Genomic DNA, 18,971 nt, shown 5'->3' with positions numbered 1-18,971 from the left:
AAGTATTGGAGTTTCAGCTTCAGCATCAGTCCTTTCAACGAATATTCAGGATTGATTTCCTGTAGGATGGACTGGGTTGATCTCCTTGCTGTCCAAGGCACTCTCAAGAGTCTTCTCTCCAGCACCATGATTTGAAAGCATCAATTCTTCGGCGCTCAGCCTTCTTCATGGTCCAACTCTCACATCCATACATGACTACTGGAAAAACCACAACGTTGACTATACGGACCTTTGTTGGCAAAGTCCCAACTCCTTTGTTTGCCTGTCCTTCCCTCTCTCTGTCCTCACCGCTGTTGCCTGGGGGCTCCCCGATTCCTCCAAACTGAGCAGACACGTTTGCAGATGTGTGTGCTTACATGTGCATGTGTGTTTGACTTGAAAACGGGACAAGAAAGTGGTGCAGCAGAAGGTGAGGCAGTTGGTCCGGGCCAGGTGGTGCCCACAGAGCAAACTCCAGTGTGGCCTGAACGCCTCCCAGAAAGAGCAGCTCTCAGGCGGGGCTCCTGCTGCCCACGCTGTTCATCTGCAGATAGCAGTGACTCCTGCGAGAGATAAGGCCCTTGTTTCAGAAGGAGCAAGTACAAGGATAAGCGAGAGGAAGAAAATAAAGGGCAGGTTAAGTTTGGATTGTTTGCTCACTTGTTTAGTTTCTGGCAATTTTATAAAGCCCAGGGTGTTCTTTGTTTACCAGCCGTGCACTGATCAGGTTACCGATGTTCAGGCTGACTTTCCCTCCTTCCCTTCCTCCTTCCTTCTCCTGCTGTGCCTGCGTTTTTTTTTTTTAAGTAGGCAGAAAGGCTTTTACTTTTTTTTAGCAGCATGGGAATTGCTTCAGTGTCCTCCTCTCTAGTGGTGTATTTGTAGCAGCTTAGGTGTGGAAAGACCAGTTTGCACAGCTGAGTTCTCAAATGAGCAAGCTGCTCCTGGCTCTTTACATGCCTGCACCGAGGGCTTCTCCACCGAGACCCCAGACTGTGAATAAACATACAGTTTTAGTTGAACTAAAAGCATGATTTTTTTTTTTCTTTGAGATATAACCCCATGACAATTGTGGAATAATTTGAAAATTTCTGAAAACATGAAGCAGGTGTTTGAGGATCAGTTTTCTGACTTACAGAATTTGTTCAATAAACCTTAAAACAATGTTATTAAAACTGGCTGTTTTACATGTGTGAATGTTTCTTACAGTTGATTTATTAATACTTTCTAGTCCCTGGTAAAAGAGGTTTTTCAAAGTGGTTGGTACTTTTGCTGTACTTTTTTTTTTTTTTAACTTCTTGTGGAGTAGTAGGCTCTGTTCCATGGATTGACATTGAACAGGCTATTCCAATCACAAGAAAGGTTTCTGAAGAATTAGATGGAGGAAGACTTCCAAAGGTGCTTTGGAGGTGGGCAAGGTGCAGAGGGGGAAGTGAACCAGGAGTAGCAGTCACGATTTACTGTTACTCTTTCCGTGGCATGTGAATAAAGATCATGCCCAGAGCCTGTTGATCTCAGGATTGTGTCTGCTGTTGAGCGAGGGGGTGTTGAATCATTCTCCTTCCCCCGTGGGTAGAGCCATTGCAACTCCTTGATTCAAAGTGCTCCTTGCATTATAATACACAGGTTTGTGCTCTAACCTCAGAGTTAGAGAATCTCGCCTCACATTTGCATGCTCCTCTTTCTGAATAAATAGGGTTAAGTAAGATCAGGTCAAGGATAGATAAGAAAGTGGAAAGATTGTTCCCAGTGTTTATCACCTTCTCCCCTGGCTGTAGCACTCCGAGACTTTTGTGTCATTGCTGTTGCCCTGCAGGGTCAGCAGCTCCTGTTTCAGGAGCTCTCAGCCCGACCACCGGTTATGTGCTCCCATTCGGGATATTGGGGGCTGTGCGAAGCTTGGGGTGCCACGTGACTGTCATCTTCTAAAAGATAAATGTGGCTACTGTTGACCTGGAAGTTCAACTTTATAAACATAGACATAATCAGGAAAAATTAAGGCACCTGTAAACTCTAACTTGATCATAAGGGATGAATCAGTTCCCTGAGGCGGAGAGGGGAATTGTAATGCTACATAGCTTAATATTCTAATCAAAAAGTTCTTAAGAAGTACATGAAACTTGAACACAAGGCTTGTTATGCAGTGTTGCCCAAGCCGTGAGGTGCCTTGGGGTGTATGGTCCGACACCCATTTCCTTTTGCTCACAGCACTCAGATTTTCCTTTGAGGATCTATCTATACTGTGTAGTAGGGATACGAATTGGATGACGTTAATCTCAAACTTGGCGTAAGGGGATCAGAGCATCCTCCCGTCCCCCAAAGATGCGCTGTTAACATAACACAGTCCCGCATTATGATCAGTGGGAGGCATTTCCTGGCCACCCTTAACAGTACAGTTTGAGTTGATTCATTAGAATACTGCTCAGGACCTTGTGGGTTCTCAGAAGCAGTGTGAATAAGGTTGCATGTTGCAGTTGTGCTGAAGCCATCTTGTGATCACAGGGAAGCCAGCCTAAAGATGAAGCCAGTGGGTGGATGAGGGCAGGATGGAAGGAATCACGGAAGAGTGGAGAGGGAGCCCAGAGCAAAGTGTGCCTGAAACCCACCCTAATTCTGTATGTTTCAGTTTTCTGCAAATCTTCTTTACTGCATAACCCATTTGAATCAATTATTGTTATTCCTTTGGAGCTGACTGTTGGTCAATTGCTAATTTGGAAATAGGCTGAAGAATTAGGCTGTGGGTCGATATAATACTATAACAAAATGGAGAGGATCTTGAAAGAGGCAGGCCATTCACTGAGGTTTTATGAGCCCTCCCCCAGTCCCATCAAATCAGATTTTAGTTCCTTCCCATCCAAGTCTTCGTAGGAATGTTGTATCTGAAATCAGGCTGGCCACAGCGCCATCATGGGTCCCTCATGATTCAGGTTGGATTCATTGGTTTGATTGTGGAGCCAAGATACAAGGCAGAGATTGAAAATTAGAGGACACCTTTCACACTGTCCCACAAAGGAGTAAAGGATCCGTTTACCGCAAATCACATGAGAACGGTGTGTTGCGTGAGAGCAATGTCTGTGTTTTCAGGCCCGGGAAGTACAGAGCTTGACTACAGAGGTTAGTGTTTTTCAACTGATAATTGTTTCCTTAAGAAGAAATGTAGAATACTATTCAGCCTTAAAAAGGGAAAATTCCATTGTGTGATGTAATATGGACAAACCTTGGGGACGTTGTACTAAGTGAAGTGAGGAAGCACAAAAAGAAAACAGTGTTTGATTCTGCTGGTGTGAGGTTCTGAGAGTAATCAGGTTAGATGCAGAGAGTTGAAGGGTGGTTGCCAGGGTCTCGGGGGAGCAGGGAGTGGGGAGTTCGTGTTTATCGGGTACAGAGTTTCAGTGTTTTGAGAACAATAGATGTCTGGAAATGGGTGATGATTTATGATGGTTGGTCAACAGTATGAATGTACTAAACAGTACTGAAATGTGCATTTAAAATTGGTTAAAATGGTAACTTTTATGGTATGTTTGCTGTTGAGTCGCTAACAGCGACTCTTTTACGACCCCATGGACGACAGTAGCCCGCCAGGCTTCTCTGTCCATGGGATTTGTCCACGTGTGTTTTACTACAATTAAAATAATTTAAAAAAAACAAAAAACCAAGAAATGTGTTGAGCTGGTAGTTGCATATTAGATCAGAAAACAGGCAGGGTCTCGCTTGCTCATTCTGTAGCTCAGGGAACCTGAGGTTGAGCTCACACAGCTGCTGGGAGGTCCTGGGTGTGAGTCCTGGCTCCAGTTGGGGGCTGTGTAATTATTGCCCTGCCTTAACCCTGGATTCCTCCTAAGGAAAACAGGTAGATAAGAGCTGAGGCATTTGCATTGGGCCCTTGGTGATGCTGGGACCCCGGGAGCCCTCAGCACAGGCAACACCTGACTTGTCCTCAGCCAGACTTCAGGTTCAGGTTTACTGTTTGGCTAACGTCACGGCCCCTCTCAGCGCTGTGTCTGGCCTCTGTATCACAGGAGAAATCCCTGTGTCTGGTGTCTCTCGGGTGCTGCCCTGTCTCTGTTTTACCAGTCATGGATTAGCAGGCAACCCTGATCTTTCTTTTTATGGCTGAAAAATATTCTGCTGTGTATGTACACACCACATTTTCTTTACCCGTTCATCCGCAGATGGACATGAGGCTGTTCCTCTATCTTGTCTATTGTGAATAATGCTGCACTCAGTGTGGGGGTGCAGACCACTTTTCTGAGAGATCGGTTTTATTTCCTGCGGGTCTATACCCAGAAACAGGATTCCTGGATCATATGGTAGTTCCACTTTTAATGCTTTCAGGAGCCTCCCTACTATTTTCCACGGTGGCTGCTCCAATTTACGTTTCCACCGGGAGTGTGTAGAAGCTGCCTTTTCCCCACATCCTCTGCAGCAGTGATTGTCTCCTGTCTTGCCGAGGTAGCCGTCCCAGCAGGGTCAGGCGACACTCGCTGTGATTCTGCTTTGCTTTTCCCCGATGGTCAGCTGTGGTTCGGGTGTCTCAGGCGCGTCCTGCGGGGGAACCACCCGCGTGTCGCAGCCGCGTGCTGAGGCTCTGGGACCCGACCCCTGGGGGCTGGTGAAGACTCACCTGGTTGGGTCCCCTCCTCCGAGGGCTTTCTGACTCAGCGGGTCTGACCCTGCTGCTGGTGGTGGCCCGCACTTGGAGAACCACTGGCCTGCTGAACAAATGTGTGCCAGTTAGAGAGGGGTGCTGGGGGAGGGGGTTATTAGGAGTGGAACGAGTGTTTGCTTGAATACATTGCTGAGCATTTGCCAAGAACACGGCCTTCTCTGTGGCTTTAATCACACGTAGACTTTCTAAATCGCACGTAATTGCACATCCTTTAAGCAGCTTTTGACTGACTTTGGTTTTCTCTTTGTGGTGATTTTCTTTAAATTCCTGAAGGGAGGGCAGGTGGGGCAAGATGGTATTTCTTTAAAAGAAAGGAAAAACCCAAACCAAAAAGCGTGTTAGTTATTAGCAGGGTTGCCTTCTAAGTTCTTGACTTCAGAAGCCTTACCGTCAGGAGCCCCTGGGGGCCCCTGGGTGGAGTCAGGGGTCTGCATAGCTCAAGCCCACAGGGGCTGCCCTGCTGGGCACCTGTGGTGATGCTGACCCAGCCTCCTCTCAGCCCCCTGAGGCCACGGCCGTGAGCGAGGCGAGGGCTCTGTCTTGTCGCAAGAGTGTTTTCAGACTGGTTGCTTGGTCTGTGCCCGGATGTCAGTCCACAGGAATGCCCAACGGAGACCCAAGTCTTGACTGTCCAGGACCTCAAGTGGTCGTTCCGGCCGGGTGGCCAGCTCCGCGCTCTGGTCGCCCCAGGTATGTGTCCAGCCCGCCGTCATGCTGGCGCTGGATACAGGTGCTTAGGAAAATTCCTCCCAGAAGGGCTTTCGGGATTGACAGGCTCTCGCTGTCTCTGTGACCTTGCACGGTGTCTGGTTTCACAGAAGGCTTTCTTTCTGGGTTCTCGTGGCTGCGCTCAGCCTGGCCCTGTAATCACCGGGCGCCAGGGAGGGCTGCGGTCTGCTTCCCGGGATGTGCGCACAGACCGTGTCAGCCCTCGTGTGTCGCTGAGGCGGCAGGGGGCCTGGGGGGCGGCGTGCAGAAGTGCACTTGATTCCTGATCACGGTCTGCGTTTGAATTTCACACTTGCCCCAGACGGAGACATTCCTTGGAGCTGCTCAGTGGGGTTTGTTTGAAATGGGCCATCCCTCAGTGTCACGTGACCCTGGAGCTGGGTAGGGTAGGTCCACGTGCTTTTCCAGGTTTAAAGTCTAGGAGCTGTTAGCTATGAGCTTTCAAAGAGGGAAGAACTTGCCTTGAATTTAAGTTCAGGGTTGTGGCGTTTGGGAAAAGTGGTGAGGGGCTAGGGGAGGCTCTTAGGAATGGAAGTATTGGCCAAGGAGCCAGCCTCGTGGGCTGCGTCAGACGTCTTCAGTGAAGGAAGGGATGGTGACCAAAGGGGGACCTCGGGGTGCGGATGGCTCTGGCGTCTCTGGCTGCACGTGTCCGTGATGGAAAGAGCAGCTAAGGAATGATGCCCATTGTAGATGCCACCCAGAGTCGGGGGATGGCATGGCAGGCAGCTGGGCGATGCAGGCATGGGCCGATAGCTCAGGGAGAGAGTGGCCTTTTAGCTTGAGGAGGATGCAGACGTTCCCCCTGGACTTGGAGAGGAGCAGCGTGGAGCAGCTGCGTTGCTTGTCTGAGAGTAGGGTGAGGTCACTGTCAGGGTCCCATGAGAGTAGGGTGAGGTTGCTGTCGGGGTCCCATGTGGAGATGGTTATAGTAAGACCTAGGTGAGGACTGACAGTGGGAGCAGAGGGGAGGAGAACCTGGCGGTACAGAGACCCACGCATGCTGTTGTGTTGGTGGGGGTGGGGGGTTTTTGACATTTATTAAGCACCCACTGCACGCCAGGTGGAGTATTTCGCAATGACACTGCAGAACTCAGTGAGACTAGTCCTGGACCAGTCTGCAGGGGGAAAAGGGAGCAGAAATGGGCAGTTATAGCTCTGTTCTGAGAGTATGAGAGTAGGGCAGTGGGCATCATGACCAGCTTCGCCTATGGCCTGCTGAGGGCTTCACGGAGCAGGGGGTCTGCTCCAGGACTCTGTCATCTCTGTGCTGTGTGACATCTCGGTATCTTAACTAGCGGGGAGCAGAGAACCTGTAAGGCCTGTTCTGTCTACCTGTATCAACAGTTTCATTATTTGGAAAATTAAGAGTGTCTCACTCCTTTGGGTCCTTTTTCATAATCCTTGATGCTCAGGGTATGGATCGACTTGGTTTATTCGTTTATAATCCCTCATTTTTTATTATTCATTGTTCCTGACCTGCATCCCTGCTGGAAGTTGCCCGGTCCCCCTCCGCACCGCCCTGGCCCCACTGCACAGGTGAGGAGATCCAGGCTGAGGCTGTGATTCCGTTTGTCACATGGCGCAGAAGCCCAGTGGCACAGGGGCTCAGCCTCTGACTCTCTCTAGCCAGCAGGCTCTTTGAGAACAGGAAGGATGCCTTCCCGAGGAGCAGAGTGGGGAATGGGGATGACCCTGGGCTGGGTGTCCACTTGCCGGCCTCTGAGTGAGCAGGCCCCCTGCCTGACCCCTGAGCTGTTCTCTTTGTGGAGTAGGAGATGAGGCTTCTCCCTTCGGACTGACCGCCTCTCGTTCCTCTCTGTCCTGCCTGGAGCTGCGTGTCGGGTCTCGGACAGTGACCTTTGCTGTGTGATTTCTGGGGGCAGATCACTGTCTCGTGTCTCTGGAAGTTAGCATGTGGGTAGTTCTCTGTCTTTTGAAAACAATGGAAAAACCCATCACCAGCCCCCAAACCAGCTGTCTTTCTGCTGATGAGCAGACAGCAAACCAGGAAGAGCAGAAGAGTAGTTCCTTGTAAGTGCTCTGGGAGTGTATAATACCTTTTAAATAAGATTAAAAATTATGTATTATCCTTCCATTCTGGCATCACTGTCAGATAATGGAGCATGAGAGCCTTCAGCACTGTGTGCTAGGTACTAAGTAGTAACATCAATTCCGTGTTCAGTACAGCCACTTTGTTCAAGAACAATATATTCAAGGTCAGTGTATTTTGGCTGTGCTCAGGGTTCTGGAAATTCCCAAGAGAGTAAGTTTTTTTGTCTGTTATATAATCCAGCACAAGTGAATGCAGTAGCTCATGTTTAGTGATGACTTTAAAAATGCAATTGATTCTAAAATTTAGCTTTTAAAAATTTTGACTTTTTTTTTTTTTAATTCTCTTAAGGTTTTTTTTTGTTTTGTTTTTTTTTTTCTTGTGAATTTGTTTTTATTTAACTGGGTCTAGGGGATGGGATGGGGAATACCTCTGTAAGTTATGCCCCACTAGGAAGATGTCCATTCTAACTTTCCTGGGATAGCTTTCGGAGCTTTTTCTTTTTCTTGGAGCCGCTGCTCTTGCTGGCAGCAGCCTCTTCAGGTCCACTGCTGAGTGGCTCCTCCTTGGAAGACAATTTCCGCTTTTTCTTGGGGACCCTCTTGTTTTCTGACTCATCAGGGTCAGTAACTGGTTCTTCTTTGGGAAAAGATTTCTTCCTCTTGGGGAGACTTCCAGTACCAGCTGTCTCTTCAAGATCACTACTAACTAGCTCTTCCTTGGAAAAAGATTTCTTTTTCTTGGGTTTGGAAAAAGAGACAGATGGGTCTTCCATTCCATTCTCCTGAAGAGCCTCCTGGGGTTTTTGCTTTTTCTTCTTTTTGGGTCTTTCACTTGTCTCCTCACACTCCTCCGGGGCACTGCTATTTTCTGAAGAAGCCAGGGCAATTGCAGCCAGCCTTTTCTTTTCTTTCTTCAAGCGTTTCTTCTCCTGTTTCTCGAGCTTCCTAGTAATCTCAGCAGCCGCTTCCTCTGCCTGAACCATTGCCTCCTTCATGACATCCAGATTCTTTCGGGGAATCTCTCCAGTCTCATAGAAGGACAGCCGCTCCTCAACTTGTTCTCGAAGCTTCTCCCCAAAAACACTGGTGGGCACCTCAGAGAAGCAATCGATTCGTGAGGCAATACTGCATTTGTTTGCCAGGTATCGGGAGATGCGACCTTTGTTCTTGGCAGCTGCTCAGCCAATGAAGGTAGAGTGGAAAATGAGTCCGTATTTTGGGGTGTTACCCCTTGTCTTCAAGGCTCTGGAAACTTGGTCCCTTTGCTGGGCCCAGGGAATCACTCAGACACCAGGACTGGCCATCTCTTAAGGTTTAAGATAGACTTTTGTTTGTTTCATATATTCAACAAATAGTTACACAGCACTGCTCTGTGCTAGGTATCATCCCAAGTGCTTTGCAAGTATCAGTTTATTTAATCTCAACCTCATTTGGTGAGCAGTGCTGTGCCCACTTTACAGATAAGAAAACTGAGTCACACAGAGGTTAAAGTAAGTTACTCAAGTGACAGGGATAGTTGGAGGTTTTGATTACTTTTTAAGTTTCAGATGACCACTGTGAAATTTTATTAGCTTGAGCTGCACATTTCAGAATCTTTTCTGATGCAGACCAATCCTTAAACAGTCCTGTCTCTTCACCTGGAGTCAGACATGGCGGTAACAGAGTAGCACATGGCTTGGGCTTGTCCCTGGAGGAAGGTGATACCCATGGGACCTGAGGCAGGGTCTGCACCTCCTCCAGGACCACAGGCCCCCAGTGGCTCTGCCCGTCTCTGAAAGTCCTGGTGGAACAGAGGTTAAGGGGGCCAGACGGAACCCAAGCAAAGAAGAGTCAGCGACAAATTTCATTATCAGTGGAGCTTTCCTGCCATTCCTTGGTGGGCACGTCTGAGGGTAGAGCTGGAGTTGCCTGTTCTTCTTTGATCATTAAAACACCAAGTTCTCTGGCTTGAGGATGTTCAGCTATTGGAGCGACCTGCCTGCAGCCTTACAAAGCTGTCATCCAGAGAGTCCTGCACCAGAGGGTAGCCGCCAGACAGCGGGTTCAGCAGGGTCTACTCAAAATACATACTTCATACAGTTTAATGCCACCTATGCAAATTAGTGGCCAAGAATGAAGCTAGGCAGACATTTTTCTCTAATAACAGCAGGCATTCGTATTTATTAAAAATCTCTCTCTGCCAGACAGTCCTCTTAAGTGCTTTGCAATGTATATCTGACTTAATAATCCTTAATATTGTAAATTAATATAATAGATAAGACTGTAAGGTGACTGTGTAGCCTTGACAGAACTCTTAAGTACCTTGATGAATTTTACTTTTTATTTACAAGTGAAATTAACATGCTAATTACAAGTCATCTTTCACTGTTCTTGCAAGCAGGTTGACTCTGAAGGATTCCCTAAAGGTTTAGATGGACGATTTCATTGAATTGCTCAATATATTTGAGATGAATAATACTGCATTCTTTTTAATGATATAATCCAGATGACAAAAAAAATAACTCTCATAAGAAATTGCAGGATATATTTATGGAAAATCTATCCAGTCTTACTGAGCAGTATAGAAAAAGATTTAAGTATAGTGAAATGTCATTTTTCCTAGGTGGGAAATTGGAATATTACCAGTGTCACTCTTTCCTAATTGATTTATAATTTAAAATCAGTTTCACTGTTTCTGTACTTTGTTTGAAGCTTAATAAAGTGATGCTGAAGTTTTATGTGGAATTTTCAGTAAGTGAGACAAATTTAAATTTTTTTGGAAAAAAGAGGAATGTATTGGGATTGAGGTGTGGAGAGGACTAGTCTCATCACTTTTGCTGGAATTGAGTATCGCCTCCATACTGCTGATGTTGCACCTCAGATCATATTTAAATCCATCACAAGGTTTTTACCTTTTAAAGGGGAACTGCCAAATAACTGAGGACAACTCTGCTTATCATTTGTGGAACCCAATTTCCCAGCTTTCAGTTGATTTATTTAACTGAACTTTTTGTAAAGTAGTACTTGGCTTTATTTTTCCTATTTATCAAATGATTTTTGAATAGAAATAGACTTGTCACATTTACTCTACCTTGGTAAATATGATGGTATTAACAAGATTATAAGGCAAATATGTAAACTACTTGGAACTATGTATGTACCTTCTGGATTTTATAACTCTTATTTGCATATACACATCACATACTCCTTATATTAATATATGGATACCCTGTGCTATCATCGTACCAGGCACTGAGGTCATACTGAGTCCATTTCCTATCTTTGTCTACTTGGTGGGCAATATGGACAACATTAGGGTATTGCACAGATGAGGGGGTCAAGTTCAGCATTTCTCTAACTCTGAAATCCACTAAGCGTCTTTTCATGCACTGGCCAAGTAACAGACTGATTATCTTATCCTCTTCCTGTTTATGTTTTAAACAGCATTTCTCAAATCTCTGTGAGCAAATAACTTTCTTATTAACATGTAGGGTTCCTTGAAAGACATGAGTCTGTGAGTCCCTGTTCTCGTCACTTTTTAAGAAGGAGCAACTCAGTGACAGATTTGGATAAATACCTGAATCTGAGGGATGATATGAAAAGAAGTAGCTTTTTTAAAAAACCAAGTTGAATTAAATGGAAAAGATACCTTATTTTAATCACAATTGATTGATAGGACTCTAAAGTTGTGTTCTGATTGACTTTTTTTTTTTTAACAGTAAGATTACATTTTAAAATGTCTATAGCAAAAAGTCCTTCAACCATCCAAGTCATCACTCCTTTCCCTTGAATTATTACAAATAACTTTAAAAATACTCCATCTCATGTATTTACTCTATCTCATGTATTTACATCTCACTGTTTTTTATATGCACATATTCTAATATAGTTTTGAAAACTGAAATGGGATCATTCTTCTGCATTGTTCTGAACCTTTTTTCAGCTTAATAATTTACCTTGATTATCGTTCAGTGACAGTACACCTACCTTGTTATTTTTAACCATTGCATAAGGCTGGAATGATGGGCACAATTTGTTTAATCACTCCAAATTAGGCATTTAGGTTGTTTCCAGTTTTTTAGTATTACAAATAACCCTGCAATAAACATGTCTTGGATATGCATTCTTTTAGTTTAAAATAGTCTTGTTCCTTCAGAAAGTTGCTCAATAATTGGCTTAGAAATTCTTTTGTACTAATTATTGTGATTGCTTACTTTTGAATTCTGTCTTTAGTCTATTGTTTTTGTAGTATATAATCCTAAACTATTAAGACTAAAGTGGCCCTTCTGCTAAGAATGCAATTTAGCTTAAAGATGAGATTGCTAAATAAAGACTTAAAAATTAACCTCTTTGGAGCTGTGACTTCCTGATGAAGTGGTAACGCATGGGCAGGATCTGTTTTACATCTGGACAGCCTACAGGGGAAAATGATGTGATTTGCAAGAAGCTATTTGTCTGCTTAGGCTGCTGGAGGATGGCAAGTGAATGTATTGTTGTTGAAAGATTTTTTCCATTAATTTTTTTTTTTTTATTTTGAGTTGATAGATTCACATGTGGTTATAAGAAATAATACCAAGAAATAATACCGAGTAATCCTATACACTAGTTTCCCCCCATCATGATATTTTGTAAAACTGTATTACAGTATCACAGTTGGGGTATTGACATTAATATTAGTGTAGTCAAGATACAGAACGTTTTCATCTCCGCAAGGGTATCTATCTCCTTTTGCCCTTTTATAGCCGCATCCACTTCCTCTACTTCTATGACGTCTTTAACCCCTCATTACGACTAATCTGTCCTCCACCTCTAAAATGTCATTTTAAGAAGGTTCTTTAAGTGGAATCAGGCTTCTCTGGTGGCTCAGGTGGTAACGGATCCTCCTGCAATGCAGGAGACCCAAGTTCGATCCCTAAGTCGATCCCTTGGAGAAGGAAATGGCAACCCACTCCCGTATTCTTGCCTGGAGGGTTCCATGGACAGAGGAGCCTGGCAGGCTCCCGTGTATGGGGGACTAACACTTTCACTTGACTTTCACTTTCTGAAGTGGAATCATACAATGCGTAACATTTGGGGATTTAGTCTTTTTTCCTCTGAGCATAATTCTCTGTAGAGTCATCCAGGTCTTTGGGTGTCCTGTTTTATTGCCGGCCAGTATTCCATGGCAGGGATGTACCACTGCCTGTTTAACCATTCACTTCTTGAAGGACATCTGGATTCTCTCCAGTTTGGAGCTTTTTTTTTTTTTTTAAGCTGCTATGAACATTCATATACAGGATTTTGTGTGAATGTAAGTTTTCATTTTAGGGGGTTAAATGCCCAGAAATGCACTTGCCAGGTTGTATAGGAGATGCATGTTTAGTATTTTAAGAAACTGTCTGACTGTTTTCCAGAATGCCTGTACCATTCTGTGTAACCACCAGCAATGTATAAGTGACCCAGGTTTTCCACATCCATGCAAGCATCTGGTGGTGGTGTTATTTTTTATTTTAGCCTATTCTGATAGATAGGGAATGCTATCTCATTGAGTTTTAACTTGCATTTTCCTGATGGCTAATGATTTTAGCCATTGGGATTTTAATGCATTTATTAGCAATCCATATATCCTTTTGGGTGAAACATCTGTTCCTATCTTTTGCTGATCATCTAACTAGATTGTTTGTTTTTTAATGCTGAGTTTTCAGAGTTCTTTCTGTACTCCAGAGACTGTCCTTCACTCGATTATGGTTTGTAAATATTTTCTCCAAATCTGTAGCTTATCTTTTCATCTACTTAACCAGGTCTTTGCTGAGCAAATGTTTTAAATTTTGCTAAAGTGGAACTTAGCAATTGTTTTCTTTTGTAATTTGTGCTTTTGGTGTCCAAGAACTCTGCCTGGTGCTAGACCCCCAAAAGGCTCTCTATTTTTCTTCTAAAAGATTTATAGTTTTATATTTTACATGGCTCACGGCTCACTTTAAGTTAATTTTTGAGGTAGATTGAGTTTTCCCCCGCGAAGGATGTCTACTTAAGCCTCATTTGTGGAAAAAGCTCTTGTTCCTCCGTTTGACTTGCTTTTGCTCCTCAGTTGTGTGTATTTGTGTGGGTCTGTTTCTGGGTTCCCTTTTCCGTTGCATTGATCTCTGTGTCTCTTCCTCTGGTAGTCACACACAGTTTCGAGTTGAGTAGCTCTCTAGTAAAATTTGAAAACAGGTAAACTGATTCCTCCCACTTCATTCTTCTTTTTCAAAATTGTTTTAGCTATTCTAGTCCTTTGTGCCTTTTGATATAAAATTTGAAATAAGCATGCCTACATTTTAAAATACCTTGCTGGCACTTTGTTAAGAATTACAGTAAATTTATATATGGGTTTGTGGGAGAACTGATATCTATATGCTGCTGAGTCTCTCATTCCTTGATCACAGTGTGTCTCCCCGTGTATTTTCATTGTTCTTTAATTTCTTTCATGAGCAGTTTGTAGTTTTCAGTATACAATTCCTGTGTATATTTGTTAGAGTTGTGCCTAAGTATTTACTTTTTTTCATTCCAATATATCAAAATACAATATGCTGAATTCACCTATTAGTTTTAGGAGGTGGGTTGGGGCTTGTTTTTTGTTGTTGTTGGTGGTGGTGTTTTTGCTTGTTTGTTTGTGTTTTAGAATTCCTTGGAATTTTCTAAATAGACAATCATGTAGAGATAAAAGTTTTCTTTCTTTCTTTTCAGTCTGTATGACTTTAATTTCTTTTTCTTATCTTATTGTAGTGACTGAATAAAGATGATGAGAGGAGAATTCCTTGCCTTTTTTATGATCTCAGAAGGGTTTCTGTGTTTTTTTAAACTTTAAGCTAAAATAAAATCTTACTTTTCTTAAAGACAAAGTAGACTGTTTTTCTATTTCAAAGTGTGTTCCTGTACTAGATACTACTAACAGCTGTCTTATCACCACACCATGGCATTTAATTTTAACTTAGTCTAGAGAAGTTAGTTTATGCACAGTATGTATGTAAACTCCTATTATTTTTATTAAGAACCACCTGATAAGTTTTATGGAGCATACTGATGCTATTTCCCAGAAAAAGTGAGTTTATATATGTTTAAAACAACTCTTTTTGTAAAATTCCTTCTTTCTTCTTAGGAAAGATTAGAAATCATTTGGGTACTGTGTGCATGCACAGTTTCTGATTGGTCTGTCACATATCAAATAACATTTAAATCCAGTTTTTAAGTGTAACAAGTTTTCCTCTACCTTGGGATTAGTTGATATATGGTACAAAGAACTGGCATTCTCCTCCTTATGGCAGTAAACAGAGGAGGCCGAGGGGAATCTTTTCCAACTTTTCAGTACGAGATATCTGAGAATCTTTTTTTTGCTTTTTCTGCTAGAGAGAATAGTGTCAGGGTGAGGAAAAAAACCAAGGGTGGTCAGGATTGGCCAAAACATGGATTATCCTGCTGAGTCCTTTAGACCAGGCTAACTCATACTTGACTACATGTCCTAGTTTATGGTAATTTTTTTACCTGAGTTATTACAATTCAAATCACTTGTCATTTGTATCTGTATATTTACAACATGCCTAGTTTGTTGACAAGTTAAAGTAGAAAGAATATGAACACACACACATTGTGTGTGTGTGTATGTGTGTGCATTTAAAAGGTGGAGGGGAACAGCTAAACATGGGAAATAATTCCTAGCAGTTCTCAAAATTCTCCAAGCCAGGCTTCAGCAATACGTGAACCATGAACTTCCAGATGTTCAAGCTGGCTTTAGAAAAGTCCGGGGAACCAGAGATCAAATTGCCAACATCCGCTGGATCACCAAAAAAGCAAGAGAGTTGCAGAAAAACATCTATTTCTGCTTTATTGACTATGCCAAAGCCTTTGACTATGTAGATCACAATAAGCTGTGGAAAATTCTGAAAGAGATAGAAATACCAGACCATCTGACCTGCCCCTTGAGAAATCTGTATGCAGGTCAGAAAGCAACAGTTAGAACTGGACATGGAACAACAGACTGGTTCCAAATAGGAAAAGGAGTACGTCAAGGCTGTGTATTGTCACCCTGCTTATTTAACTTATATGCAGAGTACATCATGAGAAACGCTGGGCTGGAAGAAGCACAAGCTGGAATCAAGATTGCTGGGAGAAATATCAATAACCTCAGATATGCAGATGACACCACCCTTATGGCAGAAAGTGAAGAGGAACTAAAGAGCCTCTTGATGAAAGTGAAAGAGGAGAGTGAAAAAGTTGGCTTAAAGTTCAACATTCAGAAAACTAAGATCATGGCATCTGGTCCCATCACTGCATGGGAAATAGATGGGGAAACAGTGTCAGACTTTATTTTGGGGGGCTCCAAAATCACTGCAGATGGTGATTGCAGCCATGAAATTAAAAGACGCTTACTCCTTGGAAGGAAAGTTATGACCAACCTAGATAGCATATTAAAAAGCAGAGACATTACTTTGCCAACAAAAGTCCGTCTAGTCAAGGCTGTGGTTTTTCCAGTAGTCATGTATGTGAGTCATGGATATGAGAGTTGGACTATAAAGAAAGCTGAGGGCCGAAGAATTGATGCTTTTGAATTGTGGTGTTGGAGAAGACTCTTGAGAGTCCTTTGGACTGCAAGGAGATCCAGCCAGTCCATCCTAAAGGAGATCAGTCCTGGGTGTTCATTGAAAGGGCTGATGTTGAAGCTGAAACTCCAATACTTTGGCCACCTCATGCGAAGAGTTGACTCATTGGAAAAGACCCTAATGCTGAGAAGGATTGGGGGCAGGAGGAGAAGGGGACAACAGAGGATAAGATGGCTGGATGGCATCACCAACTTGATGGACATGACTTTAGGTAAATTCCTGGAGTTGGTGATGGACAGGGAGGCCTGTTGTGCTGCAATTCATGGGATCGCAAAGAGTCAGACACAACTGAGTGACTGAACTGAACTGAGTTTGTAATTTTATGGTTACAGTCTCTAACTGAAATTTGTCGTGATTGGTTAATGTGTCATAGTAATTAACCTCCAACTCATCAGTATGACATCTTGTTACAAGGAACTGAATCTAATTTTCTTACATAAAGGATGTTTTTAGAAACAATGCAGTGTATATCTTGTTTGTACCAAGAACTGAATGTACCCGGTCAAGTGCTTGCAGGTGCTTTTAGACGTGTGAGTTTCTTCACCCTTCTTTCTCTCAGATATTACAATTCCCTGTTTCACTGTAGCGTATGAAAGTAGTGTTGTACACTGAATTTGGGAGCGTCAAGTGATCGCATCCCTAGAAAACTTGCACTCATCATTGGATGTGGTGTTGACCAGTCCTGGGGGCATGGGCTTTGAGATCCCACAGACATCATGACTTGTAGGGTTTTTCCCCCCAACCCCACTTCTATTGAGATGTAATTGACATACAGCACTGTAAGTTTAGGGCGCACAGCATAGTGGTTTGACCTCCATGCACCATGAAATAAGCTAGTGAACATCCGTCCTCTTACATAGATAGAAAAGGAAAGGAAAAAGAAAAAAAATATTTTTCCTGGTCATGAGAATTCTTAGGCTTTACTCTCAACTTTCGTACATAACGTATGCAGCAGCATTAGTCATATGAACCATGTTGCACGTCATATCCCAGTACTGACTCATTTCATAACTGGAAGTTTGTACCTTTTGACCACCATTATCATTGCCACTCTCCCCACCCCACTTCTGGGAATTGCAAATTTGATCTCGGCTTCTATGAGTTTGTTTGTTTTTGCTGTATAATTGACCTACAATACTGTGTTAGTTCCTGGTGTACAACTCAGTAATTCGATATTTCTATACATTTCAAAATAATCACCACAAGTCTAGTCACCATCTGTCCCCATACAAAGATATCACATTATCGCTGACTGTATTCCCCACAGTGTCCGTTTTATCCCGGTGACTCAACTGTTCTGTCGCTGGAAGGTCGTACCTCTTACTCTCCTTCTCCTAGTTCGTTCCCTCCCCTGCCCCCTGCCCTCTGGGAGCCGCCTGTTCGTACCTGTGCCTCTTTGTGTTTTGTATGTTTGTTTGTTTCATTTTTAGAGTCCACGTACAGGTGAAATCACGTGGTATCTGTGTTTATTCTTCTGACTTCTTTCACTTAGCATAATACCCTCTAGGTCTATCCATGATGTTGCAGATGTCAAGCTTTCATTTTCTCTGGCTGAGTAATATTCCATTGTGTATTTCTGTATGTAACATATCTTGTTTATCCATTCATCTGTTGGTAGGCACTTAGATTACTTCCATGTCGTGGCTGTTACGAGTGATGCTGCAGTACGTAGAGGTGCATCTCTTCCAGTTAGTGTTTTTGTTTTCTTTGGAAGAATACCAGGGAATGGAATTGCTGAATTATATCCTATTTTCTATTTTTAATTGTTTTGAGAAACCTCCATATGGTTTTCCATAGTGGCTGCACGAATTTACACTCCCACCAGTGGTACACAAGGGTTCCTTTTCTTTACATTCTCAACAACACTGTTCATTGCTTGTCTTTTTGATAATTGCCATTCTGATAGGTGTGAGATGATATCTCCCACGGGTTTTGTGAAACTCGTCCAGAGACCTCATCAGTACATTGAGAAAAAATACACCTTTAGAGGCATCTTGAGGATTCAAACATATAAGTGGGTAAAGCAATCTAGCTTGCTATTTTTATACTGTTAATGTCAATACTCAGTAGCCTGTGTCATTTTCCCTCAGAGCTCCTTCTGGTGTGATTGCCTCCCCAGGCAGTAAGGGAGAGCGAGGCAGGAGGTCTGACCATGTCTGTACTGGGACGCCCAGTACAGGTTCCGTGTTGTACGTGTGGAGTGTGGATATCTTTCAGGTTTCCTTGAACAAAGCACACTGCACAGCTGCTAGCTGAGCACTGCAGCCTAGCTGGGCTGAGATGCTGCGTGCCTGGGTTGCTGGTGGCTGTCTGATCCGATGATGGATGGCTTTCCCTGCCCAGCCTTCTCGTTGGTGCCTGTCTCACCCTCCCCTTCCGAGCACGGTCCATGCCTGCCCCAGACACCCCCATGCACTTGTGGGCTTCGCCACGTAGAGGCTCCTGAATCAGAGGCGTCAGAAGCAAGTTGCTGAGGTCTCTGGTTGAGCATTAGATTTCCCAGCTCATGACCTCTGTACGGGGCTTCTTCCTTCCAGCCATTCAGGGCCGACACCCGTGTCGAGGCCAGGAGATGCAGAGCAAGGGGAGGGAAACTTGAAGACGAAGCTCGGTTTCCTTGACTCATGGACCTCGGACTCAGAGTAATTATCACTGTTGCAGATGGTCCTTACTGTGTGGTCTTACTGTTGAGCAGGGAGTCAAAACAACAACAGCAACTAATATCTTGACCTTTTTGAACAGATCACCCATTTTTGGAAAAAAAGTAGCTGACTGCAGGAGGGGTCCCAGGTCTCAGAGCGGGGGGACCTCCATGCAGCGTCTTTATGGGTTGCATACTACCGTGAAGCCTCCGTCCTCTTTTGCCCACGTTGGGAAGATAGTCCGGGTTCGTGTGAGTCTTTTTCCCTCACGGGGCTTGTTTGGCATGGTTTAGGGGAGGACAC

The 18,971-nt window shown here is 43.7% G+C and overlaps 1 protein-coding gene, 1 long non-coding RNA gene and 1 pseudogene across 4 annotated transcripts in view; 2 read left to right on the top strand and 1 right to left on the bottom strand.

Moving 5' to 3' along the window:
* IGF1R (insulin like growth factor 1 receptor) overlaps window positions 1-18,971 on the top strand; it is a 306,250-nt gene that overhangs the window by 119,239 nt on the left and 168,040 nt on the right. The window lies entirely within an intron of this gene.
* On the bottom strand, window positions 7,837-9,924 carry LOC145530259 (nucleolar protein 56 pseudogene; annotated as a pseudogene). Its single transcript, XR_014071614.1, has one exon. The product of XR_014071614.1 is annotated as a nucleolar protein 56 pseudogene (transcript).
* LOC145530260 (uncharacterized) lies at window positions 10,563-16,917 on the top strand. The gene is made up of 2 exons (XR_014071615.1): window positions 10,563-14,212; window positions 16,179-16,917. It is a non-coding gene; the product is annotated as an uncharacterized LOC145530260 (long non-coding RNA).

The sequence above is a fragment of the Giraffa tippelskirchi genome, chromosome 12, assembly GCF_054371585.1.
Source record: "Giraffa tippelskirchi isolate mGirTip1 chromosome 12, T2T-mGirTip1v1.2.pri, whole genome shotgun sequence".
Taxonomy (NCBI): domain Eukaryota; kingdom Metazoa; phylum Chordata; class Mammalia; order Artiodactyla; family Giraffidae; genus Giraffa; species Giraffa tippelskirchi.
This window is presented reverse-complemented; position numbering and strand designations above follow the sequence as displayed.